This window comes from Astatotilapia calliptera, chromosome 22, assembly GCF_964374335.1.
Source record: "Astatotilapia calliptera chromosome 22, fAstCal68.1, whole genome shotgun sequence".
Taxonomy (NCBI): domain Eukaryota; kingdom Metazoa; phylum Chordata; class Actinopteri; order Cichliformes; family Cichlidae; genus Astatotilapia; species Astatotilapia calliptera.
The window spans coordinates 24340903-24352372 of NC_137442.1; positions in this window are offsets into that span (position 1 = coordinate 24340903).

An 11470-nucleotide genomic window follows, 5' to 3' on the forward strand; every position below is an offset into this window, starting at 1 on the left:
TGTATAGTTTCTTATGATCAGAGTGATATAGGGACTTGTGAAACCAAAAAGACTGCTCTGAGATGTGTAGAAGGGTAGGTGGGGAACACTGAAACAGAGAGAGACAGAGAAGAAAGAACAATTAAGAAGTCTGTGCGATGGCTGGAGGAGCAGTAAAAACACACTTTGTTCTATTTATATTGTTTCTGTTTTCTTCATTTGGATTCTAAGCAGATTTTTATTTGTCTTTAGCTCAACAGTCTCAAAATCCCAAACTAACCTCAAGAAATATCCTTTTCTTTTTTTTACTTTGCATAATTTTACTTTTATTTATTAGTTGTAGGTATTGTGCTGAACTTATCCATAGGCTGTGTTACTCAGTAAAATAATTTAATATGCATTAGCCTTTTCAGTTTTTACAAAAAGTAATACATCACTCCCCATAAACAAATCATTTTCTAAACTGTTGCAAGTGTTGCATTGCTTTTATGTTATTCTGTGTAGTTGCTGGCTACTGCTATATGTCCATTATCTGATATATTAAAATACCAAATGTCAGCTATTGTTTAGTAGCCTGTTTAAGCTGAGAGCAAGGTCAGTGAAAAACAGCCTCTAGAGCATTTCCCAGAAAAATGGTTGGCAGTGATTCCACTGTAGGAATGAGTACAGGCAAATGACCATACATAACATTCATTCCTGCATTTGTTATCTGTTGAAAATGGAGCTTTGGTGCTTGTTCATCATGCTTGGTCTGGGATTCTTTACTGCTATGATTTCATTATAGACTGTTGAGCACATGGTAGATAACTAAGTACTGTTTGCTCTTGGCACATTCTTTTCTCTCCTTTACACACAAAAAGACACCATCTACTCTTCATGAAAGTAATTAAAGACCATAAATAGAAAAAGTAGTTGTTATATTAGAAACTGCACTGTGATTGATGAAAGTAGTAAAATAATGTGTTATAGTCCTGCATTACATCTAACCTAGTCACGCACCGTTGGTTGACAATAAGTAACGGTAACACAAGACTTACCCCTCACAGTCTAAGCACCTGTGAGGGTACTTAGACTTCAGCTATATAGCATAGGTATGTGTTTTTGCCTATGTGTTTTAAGGTTATTATAGTATAGATGTCTAATGTTCTGGTGCCAATGCACAAAACTGTGGTTTATCTGTCAAGAAATCTGGAATCCAGCCCAGCAGAGAGTTTCCTTACCAGCTGCTGGTGGGAGATTGTATTAAAGGCTGAAATGAAATCGATGAATAGCATTCTGCGGTATGTGTGAATGCAGAGTGTAGAAGTTGGTGCTGTCAATGACGTGGTTGGGGGCCATATGCAAACTTTAGGGGGTCTAGTATGGTGATGACGGAGGAGAAACTATGTCTGACCAGTCGCTCAGTGTATTTCATACTCATTATCGAAGTCAGTGCTGCAGGGCATTAATCCAGTTCACCATTTACTTCTTTGGAACCAGGCTTGATGGTTAGATTTCTGAAATTCATGGAGACCATAGCCTGGCCCAGGGAGATGTTGTCAGGGAGGCAATTTGCTAGCTGGTCTGCACAGACTGAATACTCTCCCTGCTGTCTGTACTGCAGCTTTGCATGAGTCGAGTCTGGATAGAGTTCCTTAGTGTCACAGAAGTTGTTGTGCCCTCTCTATGCATATTGGTGTTTTGTTTTCCTGATGACCTGATCTAAGAAGCCCTTCATCTCCCAACTGGAAGACACAGGCCATGTAGTGTAGATGTCAGCAAGGCTTCTGGTTGGCATTTGTGGTTACAGCCTTTACTGCAGTTATGTCCCTGATGCACTATGAACCCAGTCACCGAGTCTGTGTAGTCCCCCATGCAGATGTGCTGGTCATAGGTGGCTTCTTCCCTGAAAACATTCCAGTCTGATCTCTCAAAGCAGTCTTGTAGGCCTGTGGTAAATCTTTTCAGCCCAACCCTGATCCTACTTTGTACTGGCTTGGAGCGTTTGAGCAGTGGTCTGTATGCTAAGAGAAGAAGGACACAAAGGTGCACTGACTAACCCAGCTGTGGGAGAGGGATGGCTTTGTGTGAGTCACCATTATCGGTGTAAAATAGGTCAAGCGTGTTTTCAACCCTTGTGGCAAGTTCACATGTTGGTAAAACTTTGGAGTCACTGTTTTCAGGCTGGCATGGTTGAAATCCACAGGCACAGTGAAACAGCAATCAAGATGGGCCATCATTAACAGTAGCACAGAGGGACATGCACCACAGTAGTTTCCTTAGTATACAAAATGGGCAGAATCTATCATTTAAAGAGTCAAACTGTGCTGAGCAAAGATTAACTCATGTTGGCACATCAACACAGCAATCTTTGTTAATAAAAAAAAAACAACCCCACAAAGTCTGTGAGTGTGGTGCTTACCTGGTGTTGCAGTGCCTCTATTGTAACTGTGCAGATTGGTGTTAGCCCCTGTAGCTGGAAGGCTGTATCAGAGATATTATTGTGCAGCCACTTTTCAGTGAAGATAAACACACAGCAGTTCTTTATTTCAGACTCTTTGGTCAGATGCATAAATCAGTACAAGAAAGCCTAAATATGTTTTCTGAAATTGATGCAGGTACAACCAGAAAAGTTCAGCATTCTGCTAAACACGTGCTTCAACACTGTCTCCCATCACCCCGATCACTTCCCCCAGTTGATATATGGCCGTGGGGAAAGAGAGTGGGCTTCCTACATCCATACAGACAGACAGACAAAAAAAAAAAAAAAAACACAGCAGAGGTGGTATGAGTAATGGGGGTACCTGAATGGGGTCAATCTGGTGTTGTCACACTGAACATAGCTACCATCAGCCAGTGCCACAGGGTCCTTTATAGCCCCCCGCACACTATTACCCACCTGCAGACCCACTAGGCTGAGAAAATGGAAAGTACTTTTTTCTGCAAAGCCTGTTATACTTACCTTTGCTGTTTTTTAATCTTTTCTCTTTCTTTTTTCTGGCAACTCAGATACAAAACATCACACACTCTTAGTACAAAACCCCATTGTTTTCTTGTCAGTGCTTTTTGACTATATTCCGATATAATATTACAACTTCCCCAATGTTGAACAAATGTTGAACTACAGTTTCCCTGTAGAGATTAATAAAGATTTTTTCCCCCCAATATCTGATTCTGATTTAACCCAAAGGAATTCCTCTGACTGTGTGTGAAGGCACAGTGCATGCTTGCGTGCTCATTCAGTACATCCATAAATATTCCGAGCCAGATAAATGAGACACTTTGCTAGTTTGGGCACATGTGCAAGTGCATGTGTGGTTATGTTTCCGTGTCAGTAGAGGAGTACTCTTGCTTGGAATGTGTTCATACATGCAGTCACGTGAATGAAGCTGAGATGTTGGAGTTGAACTGTGAAAGTGGCAGCTGTCAGCACTGTGGTGTGTGTGATGTATGAGTTCATCCGTCACTGCGAGACCCCTTTCCGAGGAGGGGGTGGAATAGCAATCCAAGATCATTTCCAATTCCTCCCTCGGCCAATTCTTGTCTTAAAATATGTTTGTTTGTTTTTTATTGTTTCTTGTGGAGTTTAATTTGCATTTCTTTCTCTTTTTTTTCCTTTTTGTTTATATGTTTGCAGAGATGAGTGAGACTGGGTAAATATTGGTAGTTTCTTCTCCGGCTTTCTCCATGTTTGGGTGTATTATGATGCAAATGTTTGTAGATGGGCTACACAAGTGAGAAAGTGGGCATGCAATCCCAAGATTAAACTGGAAAACGCATTATTTCAGATCCATTTTTAAAGCCATATGAATCATTGATGATGTTGCAGATGTGAGCAATAAATACATTTAAATATAAATATATACAGACTCACTGAGAGAGTCTCACTGATCTAAGTATGTTAAATGCAAAAAGCACTCGGTGTTTTAACATTTATGAATACATATTCAGATGCATACATTCCTTTACTCCTGTGTAGCTTCCTGGGACTGAATATCAGGGGATCCAGTGGTGCTGAGAGGCTGCTGGCTGGCCTCACTGGGGTCAAAGACCACAGAAGAAGAGAAAAGCTGCAGAGCTGCACTATGATACATATACGTAAAATGTAAGAATTTGTGGGAAAGAGAAGGAAAGTGGATGCAATATTGTTTGTTCAAAAGACTAAGATAAAGCTCATGAGACAGAATAAAATAAAAGAATGCTGACAAAAAGAGATCTCCAAAAAACCTCAACATAACAAAGTGTATTCCTTGCAGGGCAAAGTTGCTGATGCTCAGTGTACTATACTTTCTTCCGATCCATACCCTTATGTCTCGATTAATAGACAGTTAAAGGAGATTTGCATAACGGATGCTTAAACAAAAAAGTTTTTCACATGAGTCGCTACATTTGCTGACAACACTCTCCAAAGCCTCCCTTCTTCTCTGCGCAGGAAATATGGACAGCCTTGTGTACTGTATGTCTTTGAGATAAAGTGCAGCAACTGAAGGAGATATGTTACCTCATGTCCCTTTACTTACTCCCCACTGAGTAGTCATCACTAGGATCCCTTTACGGCTGTCCATTCTGTCCTCATGAATTACATCTCACATAATTTCCACCTTTGTTCATGTACGGTGGTGCCAAGAGCCCTATGTCTGACACATGCATAAATCAAAGAGCAATTCATCGTTTGGATTAAGCTTGTTGAATGCAAGCTATCTCTGGAGTCACGCTGTAAAGTATGGACCTGAGCCTTCTATACACACCATGCCAAGAGCCCATGCAGAGCCAATCACAATGCTTGACAAGTGCATATAAGCATGTTTTATATTGCTAGTTTTAGACATCACCGTGTTTACATCAGTCATGTTAGCAGAAGGGCAGATGCCCTTCAAAAACAATGCATCATGCACGCTGAGATAAAGACGTTGCACATTCCAGTTTTTCCTCATCTTAATACCCAAAGTGTTTTCTGGTTGAGTTCTCTTTTTATCATTTCTATTCCAGGGCATTACTTACTGCCATGTTGTTGGATGAAGCTAGCATTGCAGAGATAGTTACAAGGTGTCCTTTGGCAGATGCAACAATATTGGATGCCATCAGATAATAGCCCTGTTTTAAAAAGCAATAAAGTCCACATTAGGAAACTGAGGATTAACTCAGCATTCATGTGGTGAAAAAAAATTCAGAACAGAAAATCAGAAAATACAATTTTTTTTTTTTTGTGTCCCGTTTGGATCTTTAGCCATCAGAATTGTTGTCTTAAGGCCAAGAAAGATGCCAAGCGGATTTATTTTACCAAGTGGATCATCATGGCCTTGCCATATTGGTCCGTTTGATTGACCTTTATTATAATTATGAATTTATTTTATTTTCAGTTGCTACAAACGGGACAGACATGACTGGGGGATAGGACAGGGAGAAAGAATGAAAGAAAGAGAGGGAGAGAAAGAAAACCAAAGGGGAGAAGAGAAGGTGAGAAGGGGGGGAAGAAAGAAAACAAAACAAAACAAAAAAACAAAACACCTGGGTCACCTGTATAGAGAAAAAACAACAGAAGAGAAAGCAAACAACAAAGAGCAACATAATAAAAAAAAACGGCACCATCACAATAAACTAGCTAGCAGTAGATATCAGTACATACTAAGTAATAAACGATATTGTGCAGCACGCAAGATAGACAGCGCACAATGTGCTTTGAGGCAGCAGCCAAGAAAGCTGTAGTCCGTGTCTGTGAATACCCGTGTGTACACCTGTGTGCATACCTGTGTGGATCAGCATGCTTGCATTCCAAAGGTTTCTCCATGTAATGATCTGCTAGGGAGTGTGGGGAGCCATAGCCCCGTCCTCCAGGGTATGAAGCAGGTATGGAGGAGATCAAAACTCCAGACATCCAGAGGCCCCCAGAACACAAGAGACCAAGGAAGACCAACAGAGGGGCAGCTGCGCCACTGTCCCAGTAAGAGCTGAGGAGAGTCCCAGATGAGGGCTCACTCAGCAGCCGCGGAGCAGAAGCCAGGGGGAGTTGCAGTGACGCGCCCGTGAGCTCCGCCGGCAGCCAGCTGTGCCTGAGTGACCGAGCCCCAGGCCGAGAGGCCGGGGGCACCCCACCTCCGAAGTGGCCCTAGCGAGCCCCAGGCTTCAGGCCCCGATAAGCGGCCGCCAAGGAGTGAGCCGGTGTGTACCCGGACGCCCACCCCCAGACACAAAGAACCACCAACGCACCGACACCTGAGGGAGTCCGCCACTGACAGGGGAAGTGGTGGTAGGGGGAGATAGGCCTCCCAACCTTGGAGGGCCTGAGATGTCCCCAGAGAGGTGGCGCCTGACACCCAACCTGACATATAGACACAGACATACAGGCACACACAGACACAAACATCCATTCCCACCCTCATGCTCTCATATGCACTTACTCCACACTCAACCAACGTGGAGACAGACATAAAGAGACGCTGTACACACGATCACACTCCCCAAGCGTACTCTACGAACCGGGTCTAGGTACCCATGCCCCTGGAGGGGGGAACTGCACCCAGACCCAGGTGGTGTTACCCTTTTCCCTGCGGTGGGGAGAGGCAGACCGCCCCTACTCCGCAGCAGCAGGGAGGCCCCACACTCCAGACCGCAGTTGGACGGCCAACTCCTCCTCCTAGCCCCCCCGCTCCAGCAGGCCGCAGAGAATGGGGGTGAGAGAAGACTCCAAACCTCCCTCCACCCGCTCATTGTAGTGTTGATGCATGTGTGTTCTAAGGTGCAATTAAAACCCAGGAGGGCATGGAGCTACCTGCCAGAGAGCAGCAGGTAAGCGCATAGTCCCTCCTGCTAGCCCTCAATGTCTACGTGTATTCAAAATTGAGAGGTGGGCAACGACGCCAGGGGTGAGGTGTACACCCTGATGGTAATTTGGACTCCGTGTATCGTGCCCACCCCCAAGATCCTATATGTATGTGTAATGAGAGGGTGAGTAATGTGAATGTCTAAGTTGTGGGATAAAATTGAGGCAGAGGCAGCCAGAAGGGGACAGAGGGGGGGGGGGGGGGGGGGGTAGCCTCCTCTGCACCCTGGTGACATACCCCTACTCCAAGGCCCTACATGTGTGGGTGGTTGTGGTGGAGCGGGAAGAGGGAGGCAGCTGGAGATGGGGAGGGAAGGAAGGGAGGGGCAGGCGACCCCTCCCTGGGGCCAGCTCCCCCGCTGAGCCCAGTAGGCACTCCCATACTCCGCGACCCGCCAGGGAAAGGGGGCCCAGGCCCATCCAGACCGGGGCCCAGCGCAGCAGCGCCCCCCGGCCCCACAGAGCCCGGGACAGTCCACCCAACCCCACCACAGAGAAAACTGCACCCACCCCACCATCCACTCATCTTCCAGACTACATGAGACAATAGACGCCCAGGCAGAAAATACAACTTTTTTAAGCTGAGTTGGGGTGAGTTAGTCAGATGAAGGTTAATATTTGGTCAACTGTAAGAGAAGTTTGAGTAGATTAACACATTGCAAATACATTTTTTTAAACATTTTAAAGCAAGGATTTCCATTACTAGATTAGGCCTCAGTCACACAAGCTTTGAGACCTTGTGGGTGATCATCTGGTGACCAACAGATATGGGTGAAAAATATTTATTCCAATGTCACACAGGCTCAGAAATGGTCAGGAAAAATGTCCATTCTGCGACCAGTTGGAGAGTGGTTGCTGGAGATTGCTGGCAGTCTCAGAAACAGAATCAGCAACTAATCCCTAAGGAAATTATGTGGGTTGCAGTTGCTCCAATACAGTGACAGTAACAGACTAAACTATTTAAATAATACAATATGTTACAGATTTACAAATTCAAGAAATAGCACTAATATATACAAGTCACTCAATAATAAACATCAAGGCGCAATATTGGTGAACTGTGAAAAGTGTCACACGGACCAGAAATGGAGAGCATTAGCCTTTAAAGTAAATTTGACTTCAGCTCAGGGGCAACTTTTATTTTGAAGGCTAATTTTCTCTGTTACTCTGTTTGCGTTGCAGTTTCTCAAGTTTTATGGGGTAATGGTTAGTGTTTGCAGACAAGTCAGTGGCTTCCGTGTCAACAGCAGATGACCAAAGCAATCACAAGGTTTTTGGTGCAGCAAACACTTTATGACCGATTTCACCTGGCAACAGCCCGCAACCGACCGTTACAATTTTCTTCCTGGCAACTGGGCGTTGCCAAGCTGTAACCAACCAATCTCTATGCCTTTGTGACTGAAGCCTTAGTTAGAAAAGATTTTTTATCAGCAGTAATTATAATACCAATTCAAGAAAGGTAATTATTTGTTGAAAACACGAAGTTAACAAAGTCACTGGAATGATTAGCTGACTCAGGAAATCTGACCAGGAGGGCAGAACATGAATGCAGGGTAAGTTTGCCAGTCATAAGTGTACAGTATGTGTCTCATTTGGGAGATCTGTGTTTTGCCCGTTGTCAGCTAGTTTCATTTTCACCTCTTGCTGATTTGATTTAGACATGACTAACTTCTTAGTTTAAAGGAAAAGGCTATGACCTGGTTTAACAGTCCCTATTCATATTAGCTCAACACACTCAAAATTGACACTCAACAAGAATATTTAAAATGTTGAGTGTTGGGAGTTGTAATTATGTTATTATGTGTTATTATGTCCATAAACAAGGTCACAGAAGGACAGCTGGTGTGCCTATTCCAAGAACAGCAGTATTTGACGTATTTGAATGAGAATGGGTCCACTGTTATTCGCAGCAGCACAAATCCAGGCGTAAGAAATGACTAACAGAGGCAAATAAATCATCTATATTCAGTCTCTTCGCTTGTTGTCCAAAGCACTTCCATGGCACTAAATGACAAAGTTCTTTGTTTTGGCTACATTTGGAGAATGTGACTCGTGCAGCAAACACGTGTTTGCATATTTCAGAATAATTGCATGACATCTATCTCCAGTGTGGGGGGAAGAAGAAGATGAGCAAAAAAAGAAAACAATAAATTGCAGGACTCAACAGAGTTTCACATCGTGAAATGATATTAACAGCACTATCCAAATCACTTTGTGGCAATCAAGCTTACTGTGCACAACAACCAAGCCCCCCCCCCCCCCCCACCACCACCACCACCACCACCACACACCCCCACCCCCCAACACTTATTCTCGCCAAGAAAGAAATGGTAACCAAAGGCCAATATCTGTGGATGAGGCATAGAAGCCTGTGGGATTTGCACAATGTTGCAAGGCTGCCCCCTAATTAACTGTATTCCTCTGACAAATGCTGTTTGTTTGTGAAAGTTCTGCTTTCATTTCTTGAACTAGCTTTCTGCACATTATGGTCTTTGCTTCCGACCAGATTAATGGCCAGTAGAAGTGCGGTCGCTGTGATCCTACCTGACCTGTCTCTTCATCACCAACGTTTAATAGGATGTTGCCATTAGCAACACAAACAACCCTTTTGCATTCCAGGCAAAAGGAGGAGGAGAAAAGAAAATGCAAGTTATGGGCTAGCAAAATGGGAAGCGGCAGAGAGCGGAATGGAGGATGTGTTAAACCACTGAGCTCTTTGCCGCTGCTATCAAGTGTCCACAATTTTCTCTTGTCTTAAGCAACACATCTTGTTGAAGACAAAATCATAAAAATACTTTGATCCCAAAGGCCAAAAAAAAGTATATTACTGTCGTTCTCGGTTGGCTGAATTCATAATTTTTTTTGGTCCTCCAGGCTTCTTGGTGTCTCTATCACTCTGTCTTGTGTTTGTCTAATGGTTTCTGAGTGAGCAAAATTCAGTGTTAATGCATCACTACTGCTTGTCAGGTCTGCTGAAATGGACTTTGAAGAGCATGTGATAGGACACAAAGCTAGAGGAAATGAACAACCCAAAACCCACACCATGACTTTATTGACAGACTGTAAAAACTCTTGACAAAACACAAAAATGTTTTTCTCATTCTGCTAACTGTGAAAATATGTTGACTACTTTTAATGTAAAATCATTGTGTCACAGTATCATTATTCATTCTACACAAACGAGTACTGCAATTCAATCCAGATAAAGCGAAAAAGGTTGGAATTATTAACACACGCTGCTTTCTTTAGTCAGTTATGACATTCGGTTTTACCTGACACAACACAACACGACATCCTGCATGTTCACAGACCTCATATGCATGTGATCACATTCACATACACATCCAGACTTTAGATACAAGAGGATAGCAACTAATTTCATAACAAACCATTATAATATGACCTTTTGAAAATCATTAAGGCTAACAATTTGATTTGTTATGGATATATTATTGTCAATAGAGGACATTATGTCAGAAATTCATTTTAAAGACATTTCCCAACTGAGAAGACCACTATGTGCAAACGTCTTCTTCTGTGATCAAAATTTCCATTCCATTCTTTCTTTAGGTGTTCTTGTCTTCTTTTACTTGGCATGTTGTTATCTCGCCCTCTTTTCTTCCCACCTTTCACTGTTTTAATCCAGCACCATCCTCTCCTCATCTCTTTTTTCTGCAACAGCTTTGCTCTTCTATTCCTTTTCCATTTCACTTCTCACTGCATGCACTGTTCTTGAACTTCATTTCCACTTCCATTAAATCTATATACATTCATCTCCCTGTTTCTGCCCGTCCTTCGCTGTCCGTCCCATGTACCTCTTTGCTGTTTCTATTTCCATTTCTTGTCATCTTTCTGTCTTGCTATTGTTTACGCTGTGTGACTATGTGTAGCTCTGCTGGTACTGTGCAACTCTTTGTGGTCTGATGCCACCAGACAGATGTTTAAAATTTTGTGAGATGCATTCTAATATCAATATAGCCTGAAAAAGGGCTATATAAAGGACTGAAACTTTTTTTCAGATGTATTCCAACTTTCAGAAACAAAACGGAAACTTGTGAATGTATATCCTTAGTTTCCAGTTGAAATTAAACCTAATTGTAGCTTAATTTTGTATTCACCTCACCACTGCCCAGCCAAATGTGGCTGCTTCAATTCTGTTCACAAGAACACAAATCCACGATTTTTTCCTTTTTTCCTCTCTGTCCTGGAAATATCTAAACAGATTGTAACCAAATGTAAAATATAAAAAACCTGCTTAAGATAAAACTGTCATTTATTAGCACCTACATTTTGCTAGACAATGTCTGTAATTTTAGCCTAAAAGTATTAATATGTAGCTGCCTGTTGTAATTACTTAACATTACAGCACAGAGTTTTTGAACCTTTATTTATACAAGTAGTCCCAATGAGACTTCATACCTCATTTACAAACTAGACAAACATATGAAAATTACAATAAAAATTAATAAAAGAAACACTGAAATAGTTTACACAATCATATCATAAACAAGAATAAGTTCCCAGTAATAATTTCACAAAATCATTTATACATATTTTAAAGTCTCCAAATGAGAAGGCTGTAATTTTTACAGTAATTATCCATCCATTTATTTTTCTAACCAGTTGTTCAGTTCAGGGTTACAGAGGTGCTGGAGCCTGTCCTAGCTGTCACAGGGTGACAGAGAAGATACA